Raw genomic sequence first — 21801 nt, forward strand, 5'->3', positions numbered from 1 at the left:
GAAACTTAGGTGCCCACTATTGAAAATATTAGAAAAAAGTTCAATTTTTAAGCGGTTAGTGTGCATTTCTGAAGCAATTTTCATGTGGAGGTGGAACGCCTGTTTAGCAGGACGAATTTTATGCTAGCCTTGTGTCCATGTTTGTCTATAGAGACTGACATACCTTCACTGTCAAGTCAGATTGTAAGAGTGAATGCGAGTGCGAGCGTTAGAAGCGCTAATAAAAAAATATATTCACAGGAGCCATCTATGAGTTATACAAACTGTCCCAGGAAGAACGGTCAGTACTCAGGAAGATGACATGAACGATCCTTCGGAACAAAACAGACTAGTAAACATGGGTTCTAAAATCCATACCTTGAGAGTTATGAGCACTTGTTAACAACATTCACTATCGTGAAAAACATTTCTTCTACTGAATAAGTGTTCATAGCTCTTGAGGTATCGCATTTTAGAGCCCATGTTTACTAGACTTGTTTGCTTCGAATAATCTTTCCTGTCATATCCCTAAATACTGCCCATTCCTGCTGGGAAACCCTGTATAGCGGTCTTTCCAAGAAAGAGCCTCACGGGCTGGAACGCTCACGACCTCAGCTCACAGATGCTCTGGTGAGTCGAGCTGACGTCACGCGCGGTAATACCCTGCAGGCGCAAGTAAACGGATGTGCCTTCGGCTGTTTAGTAATCGTGGATATGAAGTTGTGACGGCAAGAAAGATGTCTAGAGGCGAAAGTCCACTGCCTGCTTCTTTGGGGAGAAAAACAGTGGCTGAGATTGACGTCCACAGTGCCTGTAAATGCAATTTACAAAGTCATTAATTCGCCTTCATGCATTAGATTACGATCTAACAGAAGAGGGTCCTCGTAAGAAACTTACTTCCTGTTTGAAGAGCAACTTTCAAGAAGATGTAAGTTAAGAACATACAGAGGGGTCCAAAAAAATGTATCCACTGTTTAAAAGTCCATAACTTGCAAACTAATTGACGGAGTTGTCTCATTTTTGATGAAAGTGTAGCTTAAAGTCCAACTTAAAGGTATCACTGTAGGTGTTCAAAATGGTCACAATTAACATCCACACACAAACGATGCCGCCGAACTGCAGCACGAACTACTGACTGCAACGTGTTCAGTTGGATATTTGCACATCAATGTACGATGGATTCTCGAAGTTCATCCAGTGTGCGTGACTTTTGTTGATAAACGACATCATTTAGTGTTCCCCACAGGTAAAAGTCCAGAGGAGCTAGGTCTGGGGAACGTGGTGGATACTCCACAGCACCTCTACGGTCTATCCATCTTCCTGGCAGATTTTTGTCGAGATACGCCCTAACACGAATTTGGTAGTGGGCTGGGGCACCATCTTGTTGAAAGTAAACTCTTCCGTCTCCATACAAGTCTCGGATGGCAGGTAAAATGGATGTCTGAAGCTTCTGAAGGTACACCTCACCGGTAACTGTGCCGTCAAAGAAGAATGGCCCAATCAAGCCCCGGTAAGACAACCCACACCACACATTTTACTCCTGGCAAATTTGAACTGTGCCTCATCAGACCACACAATTATCTCTGCAAACTCTTCATCGTTGCGCACAACGTTAGTAAACCACTCGCAGCACTCCATTCTACGATCTGGGTCGTTCTCGTTCATTGCGTGTAGCAATCGTGGGATGTAGCACTTCCACTTTGCTGTCTTCAAAATTCGCCGAACACTAGGGCGACTCACTCCAGTTTCACGGACACACTGTCTCACAGACTTCTGTGGTGAGCGAGTGAATTGTTGTAACACACTATGGGAGTTAGCTGGGCTTATTACTGTTACCAGTTGTCCAGATCGTTGTTGGTGTACATCTGTAACACAGCCTTCGGCTTCAAATTTGTCTCGAATGGGACGAATCGTTAAGGGTGTTTGTGGCTCTGTTTGATATTTATTTCGCCATTGCCGTTGAACCTCATTAATGTTTGCGTACTTAAAATACCACTTCAAAGCTGATTTCCTTTCATCGAATGTAAGCCTTCCGCCAGCCATGCTTACTCGAGTAACTAGGTGCAACTAAGAACAAAACACTGACTATCTGGCGACTACCATCTGACAAACAAAACAACGCAATACAACGCTTGTGTAGTGATTTCCGGAACTACAGACTATTACACTACCAAAGATGAGACAACTCTGTAAATTAGTTTGCCAGTTATGGACTTTTAAACAGTGTATACATTTCTTTGGACCTCTCCGTATTGTGAATGAGTGTTTTGCAGAAGTGTAAAACACTTCTTATGCTACAGTAATACGTTTATCCGTTCCATATAAATGCTGCTCAAGACAACCTAAATAAAGGTGTAATTCGTCCAAGTTACAAAGTAGTACACATAACTGCTCAGATTGAAAAAACCATTGTCTTTGTGACCACACGTTAAATCATGTCTGGTAGCAGTAGCAGAATGCGTAGTTACAAGGTGATTAGCAACTTTTGAAAACGTTTGTCTCTCAAAACAATCGGTGACCCGTCGAATCCTCGATAAGGAAGCTGATTTCGAGCCACGACTCAGGAATAAAGCCAGAGTTTCACAGCCTTTTATCTCGCAATCGATGAGAGGTTTATATGACTGCGCCGAACTTGTTTTTGTACGTGGTGTGCACATGCAGATGTAAGTTACGAATGAGCTATTAGATCTGGTACCACTGGATTACACGACAATAAGGGCTCAATGATTTTGTAACCGTATGTGTGTGTATATAGTACGTGAAATTGCCGTGGGAGAACCTTAATTCTGTCGCCACCGTCGGTGCGCGACAAATGGTTGGGCGTCAGCATAGTTTTTCTCTCGCTTAAAAAATAAACTGAAAGAGTAACTTTGGAAAGGATGTCTGCAGTACACACTGTATCGTTCATTAGGAGGCATTCTGTGCAGCAACGTGGAACTTTGTCATGTAGTGAACATTGTGGTTATGTCTGTGAATTTTATACGAAGGCACAGTGTGAACCACTATCAGTCCAAAGGCTGTCTACGCAACATTAAATACAGATGTGGAGATATACTTTATAATTGCGTCGTTCGGTGGATCAACAGAAATAAGGTTTTGGATTCTTTTTATTTGTTTATTTGTTTTTTTTGCGATTCATGAGGAAATCTCCTTGTGCCTAGACGAAAAGGGATATAAATTCCACAGAACCAAAATGGATATCAGATCTTGTTTCCTGTCAGGTCTAACAGTGCACCTAAATACACTGAATATATCACTACAGGAGAAAGATTTGTTGGTAGCATGCATGCATGACTAATACGAGGCGTTCCGATGTAAGGTGTGTATTTACGAGATAGATGGGGAACTGAAATCTGACGTTCTTCACTCGCCGTGATTCTCTAAATTTTCTTGCTGACGTCTCCTGTGTAAACTATCAACCTGCAATTAATCAGCAAATAAATGATTTAGAATCGTGGATCCAAGAATCGAACATTTCATTGTAGGCGCTGCAACTGTTCAGTACTACTTTTTGAGTTGTGTCTGATGCTGCGCGTATTTGAATGCAATTGGAACTGATTGACTTACAAAAGTCGTCATTAAAGGACAGGTACTGCTATGGTCTGAATTTGTCTCCATGGTATCAAAATGTAATAGGAAACATGTTCGGGTCAACATACTGTTGTGAGCAGCAATTCTCTGCAATGAAAAGGACTAAAACAAAGAAACGCCGCTGCTTCATGACCATATAATGAAGAATATGCTCCGCATCGCTGTAGCAAACAAGGTACCACCTTATATAAGCGCACACTTCTCGCAAAAAAACCATAGAAAAACATAAAAATCAAAAAATCTCTTATTAGTTGTGCAAAAATTACTCTGCTCGACAGTTCCACACAGATGGTCCATCCCTTACCAGCCTTTAAATTTTAATTTCCTTCAGTGTTTTATTGTGATTAATTTCATTAGATCGAGTTCATGCCCAAGTCGGGATCTGGAGTGTAGCTGCAGTGCCTCGTGTCGCTATTCTCTTGCCGGCCCCTTCAAAAATGGTTCAAATGGCTCTGAGCACCATGGGACTTAACTTCTGAGGTCATCAGTCCCTTAGAACTTAGAACTACTTAAACATAACTAACCTAAGGACATCACACACATCCATGACCGATGCAGGATTCGAACCCGTGACCTGAGCGGTCGCGCAGTTTCGGACTGTAGCGCCTAAAACCGCTCGGCCACCCGGGACGGCCCGGCCACTTCACTTTGAAACGTCCACTGCGCTGGTAAACTTCTACATTATATGATTTTCGAACAGCTGAGCAAAACTCAACGTACTCAAACAGTTTTCTCTTTACTTATTCTGATCATCACTAAACTGAGAGCCGGCCGGTGTGGCCGTGCGGTTCTAGGCGCTACAGTCCGGAACCGCGGGACTGCTACGGTCGCAGGTTCGAATCCTGCCTCGGGCATGGATGTGTGTGATGTCCTTAGGTTAGTTAGGTTTAAGTAGTTCTAAGTTCAAGGGGACTGATGACCTAAGATGTTAAGTCCCATACTGCTCACAAGGGAACATCCCCATCGCACCCCCCTCAGATTTAGTTATAAGTTGGCACAGTGGATAGGCGTGGAAAAACTGAACACAGATCAATCGAGAAAACAGGAAGAAGTTGTGTGGAACTACGAAAAAATAAGCAAAATATACAAACTGGGTCGTCCGTGAGTAAGATATGCAATATAAAGGGCACTGTGAGGTGAGTAGCGCCGTGGTCCGGTGGTTAGCGTGAGCAGCTGCAGAACGAGAGGTGCTTGGTTCAAATCTGCCCTCGACTGAAAATTTTGCTTTCTTTATTTTCTCTGTTCACTGTAATAAGTTTAGTGTCTGTGTTTTGCGACCGCACCGCAAAACCGTGTGATTAGTTACGAAAGGGCGTGCCTCTCCAATGGGAACCGAAAACATTTGATCGCAAGGTCATAGGTCAACCGATTCCTCCACAGGAAAACACGTCTGATATTTTGTATGCGACACTGGTGACAGCATGTGCGTCACATGACAGGAATATATTGTCGACCCACCTAACTAGTACACTTGGCGAATGGATGAAAAGATTCTTCTACCTCGCCCGATTTAGGTTTTCTTGTGGATGTAATAATCACTCCAAAAAAAGTGATGAAAGCATAAGAGTTTTTCACATAAACTGAAAATAAAAAGTTAAAATTTTCGGTCGAGGGAAGATTTGAACTGAAGACCTCTCATTCTGCAGCTGTTCACACTAACCACGGGACCACGGCGCTCCTCGTCTCATATTGCCATTAATATTGGCTATATTACACACGGACGACCCAGTTTGTATATTTTGCTTATTTTTTCATAGTTCCACACAACTTCTTCCTGTTTTCTCGATCGATCTGTGTTCAGTTTTTAAAGGCCTATCCACTGTGCCAACTTATAACTAAATCTGAGGGGGGTGCGATGGGGATGTTCCCTTGTCAGAGCCATTTGAACCATTTTTTTGGAGCATAAAAAAACAACACACATTTTGGATTCGAATTTTCTTTTGCTAAGCGGTTGCAGGAAATGAAGCAGGCAAAAAGGAATACAAACGTCTCAAAAATGAGATTGACAGGAAGTGCAATGTGGCTAAGCAGGGATGGCTGGAGGACAAATGCAACGATGTAGAGGCTTATCTCACTAGGGGTAAGATAGATACTGCCTACAGGAAAATTAAAGAGACCTATGGAGAAAAAAGAACCACTTGTATGAATATCAAGAACTCAGATGGAAACCCAGTTCTAACCAAATAATGGAAAGCAGAAAGGAGGGAGGAGTATATAGAGGGTCTATACAAGGGCGATGTACTTGAGGACAATATTAGGAAATGGAAGAGGACGTAGATGAAGATGAAATGGGCATATGATACTGCGTGAAGAGTTTGACGGAGCACTGAAAGACCTGAGTCGGAAGAAAGCCCCGGGAGTAGACAACATTCCATTATAACTACTGACAGCCTTGGGAGAGCCAGTCCTGACAAAACTCTACCATCTGGTGAGCAAGATATATGAGACAGGTGAAATACCCTCAGACTTCAGAAAGAATATAATATTTCCAATCCCAAAGAAAGCAGGTGTTGACAGATGTGAAAATTACCGAACTATCAGTTTAATAAGTCACAGCTGCAAAATACTAATCAGAATTGTTTACAGACGAATGGAAGGACTACTAGAATTCGACCTTGAGGAAGATTAGTTTGGATTCCTTAGAAATGTTGGAACATGCAAGGCAATACTGACCCTACGACTAATCTTAGAAGAAAGATTAAGGAAACGCGAACCTACGTTTCTATCATTTGTAGACTTAGAGAAAGCTTTTGACAATGTTGAGTGGAATACTCTCTTTCAAATTCTGAAGGTGGCAGGGGTAAAATACAGACAGCGAAAGGCTATTTAGAATTTGTACAGAAAACAGATGGCAATTATAAGAGTCGAGGGACATGAAAGGGTAGCAGTGGTTGGGAAGGGAGTGAGACAGGGTTGTAGCCTCTCCCCGATGTTATTCAATCTGTACATTGAGCAAGCAGTAAAGGAAACAAAAGAAAAGTTCGGAGTAGGAATTAAAATCCATGGAGAAGAAATAAAAACTTTGAGGTTCGCCGATAACATTGTAATTCTGTCAGAGACAGCAAAGGACTTGGAAGAGCAGTTGAACGGAATGGACAGTGTCTTGAAAGGAGGATATAAGATGAACATCAACAAAAGCAAAACGAGGATAATGGAATGTAGTCGAATTAAGTCGGGTGATGCTGAGGGAATTAGATTAGGAAATGAAGACACTTAAACTAGAAAAGGAATTCTGCTATCTGGGGAGCAAAATAATTGATGATGGTCGAAGTAGAGAGGATATAAAATGTAGACTGGCAATGGCAAAGAAGAGAAATTTGTTAACATCGAGTATAGATTTCAGTGTCAGGAAGTCGTTTCTGAGAGTGTTTGTATGGAGTATAGCCAGTATGGAAGTAAAACATGGAGGATAAATAGTTTGGACAAGAAGAGAATAGAAGCTCTCGAAATGTGGTGCTACAGAAGAATGCTGAAGATTAGATGGGTAGATCACATAACTAATGAGGAAGTATTGAATAGGATTGGAGAGAAGAGAAATTTGTGGCACAACTTGACTAGAAGAAGGCACCGGTTGGTAGGGCATATGCTGAGGCATCAAGGGATCACCAATTTAGTATTGGAGGGCAGCGCGGAGGGTAAAAATCGTAGATGGAGACCAAGAGATGAATACACTAAACAGATTCAGAAGGATTTAGGTTGCAGTAGGTACTGGGAGATGAAGAAGTTCAAAATGGCTCTGAGCACTATGGGACTTAACATCTGTGGTCATCAGTCCCCTAGAACTTAGAACTACTTAAACCTAACTAACCTACGGACATCACACACATCCATGCCCGAGGCAGGATTCGAACCTGCGACCGTAGCGGTCACGCGGTTCCAGACTGAAGCGCCTAGAACCGCACGGCCACACCGGCCGGCGGAGATGAAGAAGCTTGCACAGGATAGAGTAGCATGGAGAGCTGCATCAAAGCAGTGTCTGGACTGAAGACCACAACAACACAACAACAACAACAAGCAGTTGTTCTCAAACGACTGCAGGAAAGCTACTGGTTAAAAAATATTTGATCATTTCAAACTGCCTGATGAGGAGGTGGTGGTTATCTTTTCGCTTTTGGTCATATATATTCGATACATCAAGCTCAGTAAGTCTCTACCCGTTGTTCGAAGAATTTTCAGAAAAATAGAGTGGAACTGCGGCTGCTAATCTGTCGGAAGCAGAAACTAGCAGTCAGAAGCTGTCATCATACTTCGAAATGCGTCCCTCAATCGTCAGTAGAAGTATTTCGAAATTTTTGTGTTCATCCGCAAAAAATTTCTGAATTCCATTCGAGTAGATTGTGCCCATATCTTTATGATATCTAAAAGGCCTAAATCTGTTTCTCGCCAGTAGACATCTGTTTACCAGTCTTGTGTACAATTTTAGAATGTCTAAACAAATAATGTTTCTCTCCATACGCAAAGATTTGTGTTCGCTTCTGTGTTTGACTCAAGGAAAGCAGAAAGCAGCAAGCTGAGTCATCTGCTGCGACGCAGCACAACTTTTTTTGTGTAAACGCAGTGAAACTGCTTCCCCTGCTGCGTTTTACTCTGTGCATACATAACTGAAAACCACAGGTTTTAGACTCACGTGTTTTTTCGCTATGCAGTGCTCTCATTCGACTGCCATCAACTGGGTGTCACTTAGGTGACTCGCATGTCCGTAACCAGTTATTCAACCAGGGAAATGGGGCCTGCAGTGGAACTTGGAATCCGAGCCATGTTTCTGTTCTGTCGAATCTCCATATCATTGCGATGTCAATGCCAGGTTAAAAGGCAGAGTGAAAAAAATGAACCACCAGGGATTCTATCCTATAGCCTTTCAGTTTCTAACAAAACGCTCCACTACCTTTTTTGTTAAAGAATTTCTTCTGACAGTTTGAAGCCTCATTAAATAACACCGGGAATAACCTATAATGCACTGTTCTGCACCACTGTTAGAAATGAGAAATTTCGTCGCCCTTTGCTCAGAAGAGATGTGGAGAACCACTAACTTAACTTCTTTTTATGGCTTCCATGCCGTTTCCTTAATTTGGTTTAACTTCTATTATGGTAGAACGGTAAATAAAAAGTATCTCTTTTCGTTTTCCGTCCTTGTCCAGATGACTGTCATTGTACGGGAACGCTCGCAGCTCAGTGACAGGCCCGAGGTTTATCTTCGCGGGTTTACCAGTGTATTCCAGAATCTGTTCATGATTTATCCACTGCACTGATTTCCCGAAGTTTTTTTTTTTTTGGTCATCAGTCTACTGACTGGTTTGATGCGGCCCGCCACGAATTCCATTCCTCTGCTAACCTCTTCATCTCAGAGTAGCACTTGCAACCTACGTCCTCAAATATTTGCTTGACGTATTCCAATCTCTGTCTTCCTCTACAGTTTTTGCCCTCTACAGCTCCATCTAGTACCATGGAAGTCATTCCCTCATGTCTTAGCAGATGTCCTATCATCCTGTCCCTTCTCCTTATCAGTGTTTTCCACATATTCCTTTCCAATTCTGCGTAGAACCTCCTCATTTCTTACCTTACCAGACCACCTAATTTTCAACATTCGTCTATAGCACCACATCTCAAACGCTTCGATTCTCTTCTGTTCCGGTTTTCCCACCGTCCATGTTTCACTACCATACAATGCTGTACTCCAGACGTACATCCTCAGAAATTTCTTCCTCAAATTAAGGCCGGTATTTGATATTAGTAGACTTCTCTTGGCCAGAAATGCCTTTTTTGCCATAGCGAGTCTGCTTTTGATGTCCTCCTTGCTCCGTCCGTCATTGGTTATTTTACTGCCTAGGTAGCAGAATTCCTTAACTTCATTGACTTCGTGACCATCAATCCTGATGTTAAGTTTCTCGCTGTTCTCATTTCTACTACTTCTCATTACCTTCGTCTTTCTCCGATTTACTCTCAAACCATACTGTGTACTCATTAGACTGTTCATTCCGTTCAGCAGATCATTTAATTCTTCTTCACTTTCACTCAGGATAGCAATGTCATCAGCAAATCGTATCATTGATATCCTTTCACCTTGTATTTTAATTCCACTTCTGAGCCTTTCTTTTATTTCCATCATTGCTTCCTCGATGTACAGATTGAAGAGTAGGGGCGAAAGGCTACAGCCTTGTCTTACACCCTTCTTAATACGAGCACTTCGTTCTTGATCGTCCACTCTTATTATTCCCTCTTGGTTGTTGTACATATTGTATATGACCCGTCTCTCCTTATAGCTTACGCCTACTTTTTTCAGAATCTCGAACAGCTTGCACCATTTTATATTGTCGAACGCTTTTTCCAGGTCGACAAATTCTATGAAAGTGTCTTGATTTTTCTTTAGCCTTTCTTCCATTATTAGCCGTAACGTCAGAATTGCCTCTCTCGCCCCTTTACTTTTCCTAAAGCCAAACTGATCGTCACCTAGCGCATTCTCAATTTTCTTTTCCATTCTTCTGTATATTATTCTTGTCAGCAGCTTCGATGCATGAGCTGTTAAGCTGATTGTGCGATAATTCTCGCACTTGTCAGCTCTTGCCGTCTTCGGGATTGTGTGGATGATGCTTTTCCGAAAGTCAGATGGTATATCGCCAGACTCATATATTCTACACACCAACGTGAATAGTCGTTTTGTTGCCACTTCCCCCAATGATTTTAGAAATTCTGATGGAATGTTATCTATCCCTTCTGCCTTATTTGACCGTAAGTCCTCCAAAGCTCTTTTGAATTCCGATTCTAATACTGGATTCCCTATCTCTCCTAAATCGACTCCTGTTTCTTCTTCTGTCACATCAGACAAATCTTCCCCTTCATAGAGGCTTTCAATGTATTCTTTCCACCTATCTGCTCTCTCCTCTGCATTTAACAGTGGAATTCCCGTTGCACTCTTAATGTTACCACCGTTGCTTTTAATGTCACCAAAGGTTGTTTTGACTTTCCTGTATGCTGAGTCTGTCCTTCCGACAATCATATCTTTTTCGATGTCTTCAATTTTTCCTGCAGCCGTTTCGTCTTAGCTTCCCTGCACTTCCTATTTATTTCATTCCTCAGCGGCTTGTATTTCTGTATTCCTGATTTTCCCGGAACATGTTTGTACTTCCTCTTTTCATCAATCAACTGAAGTATTTCTTCTGTTACCCATGGTTTCTTCGCAGCTACCTTCTTTGTACCTATGTTTTCCTTCCCAACTTCTGTGATGGCCCTTTTTAGAGATGTCCATTCCTCTTCAACTGTACTGCCTACTGCGCTATTCCTTATTGCTGTATCTATAGCGTTAGAGAACTTCAAACGTATCTCGTCATTCCTTAGTACTTCCGTATCCCACTTCTTTGCGTGTTGATTCTTCCTGGCTAATGTCTTGAACTTCAGCCTACTCTTCATCACTACTATATTGTGATCTGAGTCTGTATCTGCTCCTGGGTACGCCTTACAATCCAGTATCTGATTTCGGAATCTCTGTCTGACCATGATGTAATCTAATTGAAATCTTCCCGTATCTCCCGGCCTTTTCCAAGTATACCTCCTCCTCTTGTGATTCTTGAACAGGGTATTCGCTATTACTAGCTGAAACTTGTTACAGAACTCAATTAGTCTTTCTCCTCTTTCGTTCCTTGTCCCAAGCCCATATTCTCCTGTAACCTTTTCTTCTACTCCTTCCCCTACAACTGCATTCCAGTCGCCCATGACTATTAGATTTTCGTCCCCCTTTACATACTGTCCCGAAGTTTATTTACTGAAATAACTCTGAGCACTCCACTGGCCGGAAGCTCTCACCACCATTTGGGCTGCTCCAGATGACGATGAATGTATCGTAGAACAGTAGAAATCAAGTTACTCACTTATTCTGGTTAACAGAAAAGCTCACAGAATTAAAAATAAGAACAGAAAAAAATATATGACTGGCGAGAGGACATAGTTTTCGCCAAAGAAATCTTCAAATCGAAATTACAGACTTGGCTATTTCATAGGTAACGTCTATTCCCTTTCCAGACACCATAAAAAACGAGGTATGAGAAGAAAAAAATGAATATAGAGTTACTATTTAGGTACTGTGATCGATATGTTTCGTTTTAAAATAGGCACCAAGTTTCACACAACAACAATTTAAAAAAAGTTGACAATTTGTTTCCTATAGGCTTTTGTCTTCATTAGGATGTGGTACAGAAGGACAAAATATTGCTGGAAATCTTCTTTGTTTTTGTTTTCTTCGGTCATGAGGTAATGTACAGTTTGGCCTTTTAGCCAGTTTCCAGCATTCTTTTTTATGTATGGGTGGGGCACACTACTGGGATTCAAAAAATCTGCAGTCATGATACTGTTTGGTGCAACATTAGCCTAATGAACTGCCACATTTCCGTCAGTGTAGTGCACATAAATCTATGTTCCTCGGTATCTATTAAGCCGCAATACCCACACGTTGGCGAATCTGCTATACGGATGGCGCGATGTTCCAATTTGGTTGCTACTTTCCTGTTTATTGCCTTGTACCATGAAGCTTTCATGCTTGTTAGTAAGTTACGAGCACTGCCACTTTGCCAAATTATTTTCGAGTCATAATGAGGGTATATTGGCTGGTTACTTCACGCATGATCATTTTAATCGTCGAGCAAGTATGCACGCCGTAATTTTATAGTCAGTATTCATCAGAGTAATACGTCATAAGTTTTTCATTGACGCACGGCATGGGTTTTTCTGGATTAGCACGACAGAGCCTTCTAAGTATTGCTTCGGAATTTGTACAAGAATTTATTAATTCTTTACATACAAGGAGCAATTTAGATTCATTTGCCTGGTAAAGCTACCGGAATGCCATTAGAATCAGGCAACATGTCTCCCGGTCTTTGCGCAATGGCAGTTACCAGATCGCCATCGCCAGTTTCTACTACAAGACTCCGCGATGTTTCAGTGCTGAGTTTTTCTTGAAGATTTTATAACAGGTCGTCTTGTGCTTCGTAACCAGCAGCACTGCCCAATACAAGGGTGGCAAGATGGCCCTAATTTTCCTTTTTAGGTTCGTTCTGCGCTGTAAGAATAGTTCCATCACTTCTTTTAATTTCTGTGATTATTTCTCTGTCTCCTGTCTTCCTTTCTTGGATGACCTGCAATAGCGAAGTTTCTTCACGGAAAACAGCACCCTGCTCTTTTGCACGAATCTGGAAACATTATAATTGTTTCTGCCTCGAAGCCTGAAGTTTGGATTTGATTCTCTTAACTGCTACATTATTTCCATTGACTGATGCGTCGGGTTTGAATGGGTCACGCAGCCATTAGAAATAAAATTTGTCTGTTTTCTTGTACCAGAAACAATTTTCGCGCAAATATTCTATTAACGTTTTCCTTAATTTCGTCTTCCGCATTTAAGCTACGAAGTCAGAGCAGAATCATAGGAAGTGAACTTACTTTCACATTCCTGACATGTTTTGCTGAAATGTTGCTGGCATTCGGCATGATGAAAGTGTGAAACATTTAGTTTCCAGCAACCTCTATCGCGCTAAGTGCCCTGTTTGTCCATGTCAGTTATTCGTGTAAATACAATATGGTCAGTAAAGCTGGAGGGCTGTTCTTCCTTTTGCAACACGTTGGGCTTTAGGTTATCAGATACGAATATGCGATCTAAGCGAACTGCTGAGCAATTAGTGATAAACGTAAAACCAAGCGCATCACCGTTTTCTGCTAACACGTGTTAATTAAAACGAACTCTTTAATTACGTATTACAGTTCAGCAAACGAGACAAAATTTGGGACTTGATCTTTGGGACTCAAGACATAATTAAAATCGTTCGCTAAAATAATATTATCATGGCGCAATCCGAATAGAGGGACAACCTAATATTTAAAAAAATCTCTGCTCTATTGCGACATTTGCCGCTGCCAGATTGGGCATAAACGTTCACGATTCGGATGTTGTGTACGGTACAGGCCATTCCACTATTACAAAATTGTTAAGGCTTTCGTGGCCAGTTGTTGACTGACTGCCTATTTGCTTCTGTCTCGGGTTCTTAGGCCGACGTTCGTCTGATGATTTTACTGACGTTTCGCCAGCACGAGTGGCTGGCATTGTCAAAGCTTCACCCTCCATTGCCGGTGGTGAACTGGAGCCGAGCTAACGGCCGCAGACTATATGTACCTGTGCCCCTCAGCGACGCTCTGGAGCACATCGGCTACATTTTCCGGCAAGACATCACAAAGCTCTTCCATGCATGTCTCACCTCGAGCTATTTCACGTGGAATGGTTATTTCTACGAACAGCTGGAAGGAGTTGCCATGGGTAGTCCTCTTAGTCCAGTGGTGGCCAACTTCTTCATGGAACATTTCGAAGCACAGGCACTGGATTCAGCGACTTCTAAACCTAAAGTGTGGTACAGGTACGTCGATGATACTTTCGTTGTGTGGAGCCATGGTGAGGAACAGTTGGGTGACTTCCTTAGACACTTGTACAGCCTCCACACCAACATATAATTTACAATGGAAGTAGAAAAGGACAAAAAAACTACCATTTCTAGACGTGCTGGTCACAAGGGACGGCGGAAACCTGGGACATATCGTGTACCGAAAGCCAACACACACGGACTGATGCCTGCACAAACTATCAAACCACCACCCAAGCCAGAAAAGAGGCATGATTCATACGCTCGTAACGCGAGCAGGACGTATATGTGAGCCGCAGCACCTCAAACGCGAAATGCTACATCTGGAAAGTGTTCTGAGGAGCAATGGGTACTCCACAAATTATATTAGAAGTATAACAGAGTCAAACACTCGATGAAGTAAGAAACCAGGAAAAGAAATGTCGGGTACGGCCTTTCTACCATACATTCCCAGAGTGACGGACAGAATCGGCTGTATATTGCACAAACACGGCGTAAAGACAATCTTAAAACCGACAAGGAAGATCAAAGAATGTCTTAGATCGGCAAAGGATAAAAGGGACCCACTTGCAATGCCGGGAATATACCGCTTACCATGCACATGCGGAAAAGTTTATATCGGAATGACTGGACGATCAATCAACACCAGGATCAAAGAACATAAGCGACATTGCAGGTTGGGGCAGGTAGAGAAATCGGCCGTGGCAGAGCACGCGCTGAGTGAGACCGACCATGTAATAAAATTCTCCGACACGGAAGTTCTGGCTGTAGAGAAGCACTATCACACCCTCTTGTTTAGAGAAGCTGTAGAAATACACAAACGTGGGAACAGCTTCAACAAGAAAGAGGAAAGCATTAAGGTAAATGGATCCTGGCTTCCCGTACTGCAGCGAACGACCGTCGCAGGTAGCAAGAGGAGAACCGCACCGGAAATGACCGCGGAGAAGCGCTCGAACGTTGGCGCGCCAGGTACATATAGTCTGCGGCCGCGAGCTCGACTCCAGTTCACCACCGGCAATGAAGGGTGAAGCTCTGACAATGCCAGCCACTCGTGCTGGCGAAATGTCGCCCGAAGAACCCGAGACAGAAGCAAATAGGCAGTTTGATCCTACTATTATTTGTAAGTTTTTCAGCGAGCTGGGCTATTATACCTTACTTCGAGAGTATTGCAGTCCTCAATTCGCTCCTGTTCCCGAATCAATTGTAGCGCATGTACTTCGTCTGCATACAGAAAGTCATTTAAGGTATTTAATTTCAGTGAACTGCATATGCTGTTTATGTTCAGAGTTACAGTTCTGCTGGCCTGAGACGCGTTCATAATCTAAAACGTTTTATAAGTTCAACTCTTTCATACAAGCAGTCAGTGTGAAATCTGTCAATTAGTTTAGACACATACCTCCCTCCTGTTGCTTGTTCTGGGAGGAGTAACCGTTCGTTAGAGGAGACGGATAGGGCCTGTCTAAAACTTAAGGGAGTTTCTCTCATTTTTCTCATCTTCTGCACTCTTGTCCGCTGAGTTCTTCTCAAACGAAAACCTGAACGTGTATATAGCGGGTGTAGGGGGGATTTCTGAAGCACCTTTGTGTAGAGCTGCATCTGTGTCTTTTCTTCCGCGGTGGTGGGTGAATTATCACCGGCCGGTGTGTGAGTTGGCGTAGACTGAGTACGATTGGAAAATTCCTCTGAACTTTCGTTTAATCTATGGGCTTTCGTGCTTTACATGGAACTGTTTGCTCAGCAACTTGACGTGGGATACATCGTCTTTTTTTAATTTTTTTCTGGGGGAGTGGCATTTCTGTGAACTTGCAGATTTTTCAGCTGCAGTATCTTGTTCAGGTTTAGTTCTCGTCATTAGACGGTGTATCCAATTTCGGAATACTTATCGAAACTGGCTCGTTTAAGGTTCCTTGCAACGTTCGGTTGGTTGCGATGCGGCCGGAGTTACCTCTACCACTTCAGTGACTTCATTGGAATATTGTCATCATTACCACTATCAGTTTGAGGAGTGACCAGAATGGGGGCGGCGGGCAGCCGCCACGCACGTTATCTACATAGAGGACGCAGCTGCATGTCCAGCGGCTTCGGCAGCCAGCAGCTGGACCACGCGCAGCTGTATACGTTAGGATCACAGAAAATGGTTCAAATGGCTCTAAGCACTATGGGACTTAAAATCTGAGGGCACCAGTCCTCTTGACTACGAACTACTTAAACGTAACTAACCTAAGGACATCACACACATCAATGCCCGAGTATATAAGACATTACAGGTTTTCTTGCCGCGTCAATTCTTGATAAAATCTCTAGCTTTCGACGATATCCTCCATCGTCATCGTCAGGAGCAACTGACTGTCTTCTCTGCTGCTGTGGTGGCCTTATATAGCCCGTGGACGGCTTCTGATTGGTCGGCGATTACGTAGTGCTGTCGCAGACGGTGTCAATGTGTGCGCTGGTGGCGCCATCGCTTCCATTTGAACGTAAACCTTGGAAGCAATGTCTCGGCTGCTTCTCTGCATCAAGCGCTCGTTTCCATACACAGCTCAGATGGTATCCCCTTTCGCGGTTAAAGTTCTTTTGGCTCATTCTTATTTCAACAGCCTCCATAATAACAGAATCCCAGTACGTGGAGGCATGGGACAGAATTTTTGTTTCATCGAACAATATTTTATGTTTGTTCATGAGGCCTTGCTCCGCATTTGCCGATTTCTCCAGTTCTCTATTTCCAATATGGTGTTGGTGTTGTGCACAGCGGTCGGAAACGGTACGAATGGTTGACCTATATAATTGCTTCCAAACTCACAGGGGATATTATAAACTCCAGGGATCCTTAGGCCAAGATTGTCCTTAACAGGGCGCATCATCTCCTTAATTTTCTTAGGAGGACGAAAAATCGGTCTTTTACCCCGTCTACGCAGGACTCTTCCTATTTTGCTGGAAACAGCGCCACAAAAAGGAAGAACCGTAATTGGTGTTTCATCCTGTGAGTGTGCAGCATTTTCACGTTTCCTGTTTTTGGAGAACGCTACCTTTATATCGCGTGCACCATAGCCATTCTTTCGGAACACGTACTTCAGATGGTCAATCTCGGACCTTAAGTGGTCCTCGTCAGAAACAGTTTTTGCTCTATATACCAACGGATTCAGAAGGATGTAGGTTGCAGTAAGTACTGGGAGATGAAGAACCTTGCACAGGATAGAGTAGCATGGAGAGCTGCATCAAACCAGTCTCAGGACTGAAGACCACAACAACAACAACAACACCGACGTGTTCAAAACGGCTCTCTTCTGAGCAGGATGATGGAAACTCTGTGCATTCAGGCATAAATCGGTATGCGTCGGCTTACGGTATACAGAGTGGCCAAGACGCACGGTCGCCTGTCGTTGTACTGAAACGTCTAAGAAAGGCAGTCTCCCTTCCTTCTCCATCTCGACAGTGAACTGGATGTTCGAATGTATGCTGTTTATGTGTTCCATGAATTGTTCGAGAGCTTCTTCGCCGTGTGGCCAGATCATAAATGTATCGTCAATATAACGATGAAATAAGGATGGGTGGAGGGGAGCCGAATTTAATGCACGTTCCTCAAAATTCTCCATAAAAAAGTTTGCCAGTGATGGAGACAACGGAGAGCCCATCGCCATACCGTCCGTCATTTCATAAAATTTGTTACCATACAATAAGTAGGTGGTCGTCATCACATGCCCGGACAACTTTATAGTTTCAGGAGGAAAAAGACCCGCCAGCATTTCTAAAGTGCCCTCCACCGGAACTTTTGTAAACAGCGATACCACATCCAGGCTGACCAAAATGTCATTTGGACCAACTATAATCTGTTTGATTTTCTCAATGAACATCTGGGAGTCTTTGATGTGATGTTCACACCGGACGACTATCGGAGTCATCAACTTTGTTAGGTATTTGGCCAGCTTGTAAGTAGGAGAACCAATTGCACTGACAATAGGTCTCATGGGAACATTTTCCTTGTGGATCTTCGGTAGTCCGTACAACCTGTGCGGTCTAGGAGCTCGGACTCTGAGATTTTTTTATAACATTGCCTGGTAGCCCGGAATTCTTCAGCAACTTCATGGTTTTTCTGCTGCACGTCAAAGTTCGGTCCCGTTTAAGACATGTATACGTACTGTCCTCCAACAGTGATTTCATTTTACTATGATATTCGGTAGTATAGATAGCTCGAGATCTTATCAAGAATTGACGCGCCAGGAAAACCGAGAATTTTTATACATAAGTGCCGTCGCGAAAGACTTCGTTCTCATCAATGCCCGAAGTAGGATTCGAACCTGCGAATGTAGCAGCTTCGCGGTTCCGGACTGAAGCGCCTAGAGCCACTCGGCCACAGCGGCCGGCTAGGATCACACATGACCCTTTGAGCGACAACCTGCAGACATTGTATGCTACCCTTCATACATGGCTATACACCGGTAGCCACAGAAGTCAAAAGTTAATAAAAGGTGGGATATGTTTCCGTAGTTCTGCTTTAAGTTGTCTGATACCACTCAGCACCGCAAACGAGTGCGAGTTCGGCAACTTTTCTGGAACATTATAGACTACTTTCCCATAAGACGATACTTCTGGTTTCATTTGCTCACTTGGGACTTCAAAAGGTGACTCGAAAATTCTTGCTGTTCTCAGACCAAATCCGTAATGGATAACAATATATTCATCAATGCTTCCGTCAAAGTGCTTGAATCTGAAAGTGCCACTAGGTTCGACAATTTTATCGCTAAGATCGGGATTTATCATTTTGACACTGACAATAGTACTCACGACCGAGAAATAGATACCAACTAGATCATCACGACCTATCTTCACATCTTCTTCAAGAAAAGATTCGTAAGAGTTCGGTTTAGCAAAGTTCCAAATGAAGGTGAACTTCAAGGCGTCTGCTCTATTTGATTGACTCACACTGGCATCGGGTAATATTCACACAAACACAAACACCCATCGGAAAGCTGCAATAAGCGCTCAGGCTTATCGCGAACGAGCAATGCGACCACAGCTCATGGCGGAGGTTCGCACAGAACAGCTGCCAAAGGCAGATTGCCACTAGACCACCACAGCAAATGTGAAATTAGTGACGCTTTCGGGTGCCTCAAGGCACTGCTGCTCTCTCGAGTGACAGTGACAGTGGCAATGTGTTCACAACTTAACCTTAATTCTGCATAATTCAGACAATTTGTATGAAATGTTTGTTAATTATGTAGGAAAACCTCCCTCGTGAATCAGTCTATCTATTAGTAAAAACCGGATAAAAATCCATATAGCAGTTTCAGACATTAGACTGCACATACAGATAGACAAGAGAAGGCGACGTGAATCTATGTCTGTACTAGCGACACGATGGTTGATATCGAGCATCTGCCGCCAGCCGACGTGATTGGCGTAGCGTATTATGTTTGTGGACGAATAAAATTGTTCAGACAACAATAATCAGTAAGTGAGCATCATAACTTTCATATAACGTATTCGATGTAAGCAGCCCACTGCAGGAAAGTGCCCTGGAGGCATGAATATTATGTGTTCCATATAGTATTTGCGTTTCGAGTGACATCTCATGGCAATGACGGGAGCACACCGTGGTGCAAATAGCATGTTTACAACTAATATAAATATTACGTACTCACAGTGAGTGTATGTGTGTGCGAGTGATTCAATGATTCAGTACCTCAAATAACTTCCAGGAATTCAGCCGGATAACACTTTCAGCGACTGCCGATATTTCGGCGGGAGAACACCCCGCCAGTTTCAAGGCAAACTGCAACAGACAGGTGACGTACATGCAAATTTAAAACCTCGGTTCTCGGACTGATGCAGGAAAGATAACACACACACTGAACACTAGTGCCACCAAAGACGGCCAAAGTCAGAGGTAGCGATAGTGAGACTACGAACTCACAGGTGAGGTAGCATTGACTCTGCCCCTCTGTTTTTTGACAAGGGAGAGAGCTGGATTCCAAACAGAGTTTAAACAAAAACCTCCGTCCCTGTTAACAAGGTTGCTCACTAATTTAATCTCAACTGCCTCCTTAACAACACTGTCCCAATAGCTGGACGTGCATTCCAATATCTCGGTGTTATTATATAACATTGTTATATAACATCGGGTAACTAATCTAAGTCATCCGACTGCCACCTCTTCCTAGGAACTGGTGGGAAGAGGACTCAGTCTGTGTATTCAGTCTTTATTTAAACAACTGGAGGCAGTACAGCCATCTAGTGTGTTAGCCATGAGGTCCAGAGTCCAACTGACCTAGTACACAGTACTGCCACCAGAGCATGCTGTCATCTGTTGTGTGATGTAATAAAAGATGGCGTTTGCCGTGGGGGGAAAACGGCGGGAAAAGGACTCAGCCTGTGCTGGATTGGATGGACGTAAATCTTTATTTTGCTGGCACTCTTTACTTAAACAATTTGAGGCAGTACCTCCATCCAATGTGTCTACCATGTGGTCTGGAGTCCAACTGACCAAGTACACAGTACTGCCACAAGAGGGTGCTGTCATCCCTCCTATGACATAACCCTAGATGGCGGTCTTGGGGGAAAAATGGCGGGAAAATGACTCAGCGTGTGTTGGGCTGCTGGATACAAGAAGGAGTGTACTTCATTTATTTTCGAGCAATTTACTTAGGGACGGATTTCACATAGTTTATTTATTACACTGATACAAAACACACAGTCTGATGTGCTTGGGGTCACGCCACACAGCCTACAGACCAGAAAACTACTCGTAAATTACCGAAATAACGCATGTCAAACGCTCCACAGACACGCAAACAACTCCTAAATTACCGAAATAATTCACTACACAGCACACAGATATGCCAACTAGTTAATAATGCAGAACAATGATGTGCAGACATGAAATATACTCATAAATTGTCAAAGTAATGCAGAACACAGCATACAGACCTGCAAACTACTCGTAAATCACTGAAATAATGCGGTACACAGATGTGCAGACCTGCAGGTTAGTCGTAAGTCACTGATAAATGCATATATAACGCTCTCCAACACGCTCACAACACTTAAACAGCCGAAATAATGTGGTCCACAAACACTCATTGCATGTAAAAACGCTTTCGAATTATTATCAGCGTATCAGAGCCTCCAGCGTAGTTGATTTGCGTAAAATGCTTCGAACTCCATTCTTCTGGATGTCCATCATGCTAAATATCACCCATTTCTTGTTCTTCTTAATAATCTGCTATTACATCACAGCACTTTCAAATCTGTTACTATACACCGATGAGGGGTGCTAACAACCTCAACATGGGTGCATCTGGAGAAATTTTGTGTACTTCGATGGGCGAGACATGAAATGTAGCAGTCTACTTCTGGTCAGTTGCAGATTAAATCGATAATGGTGCTGCAGGGTGGGTTGGTCAGTGACAGTGTGACAAGGTCTTTCAGTCTCTAATTTTTCCCTAAGACTGCGAGAATGCTCTGTGACCCTCATCAGCATAGAGATAGATCGTAAATTCAGCACTATGTTTGAGGCATTAGGAATGTGTAGAGCACTGTCTGCTATACTTTGATGATGTATGTGTTCGATAATTAACAATGAATGGACGTACTGCACAGTCATCTATCTACATTCGCAAAGATACTCGCAAAGTAGACAGGGGCCGGTTTAGCTATGATACTGGAATTTGGAAACATACTCTCGCACTGTGCGACTGGTCCCAGCGGAGGTTCGAATCCTCCATCGGGCATGGGTGTGTAAGCTTAGGGACTGATGACCTTAGCAGTTAAGTCCCATAAGATTTCACACACACACACACACAGTTGTAAGTACAGGGATAAAAGATATATGAGGCTGGCTTTTTTT

General features: G+C 43.0%; 1 protein-coding gene across 2 annotated transcripts in view; it reads left to right on the top strand.

The window, feature by feature from the left end:
• Positions 1 to 21801, top strand: part of LOC124805306 (putative beta-carotene-binding protein) — a 95641-nt gene that overhangs the window by 19665 nt on the left and 54175 nt on the right. The window lies entirely within an intron of this gene.

Source organism: Schistocerca piceifrons, chromosome 7 (assembly GCF_021461385.2).
Source record: "Schistocerca piceifrons isolate TAMUIC-IGC-003096 chromosome 7, iqSchPice1.1, whole genome shotgun sequence".
Taxonomy (NCBI): Eukaryota; Metazoa; Arthropoda; class Insecta; order Orthoptera; family Acrididae; genus Schistocerca; species Schistocerca piceifrons.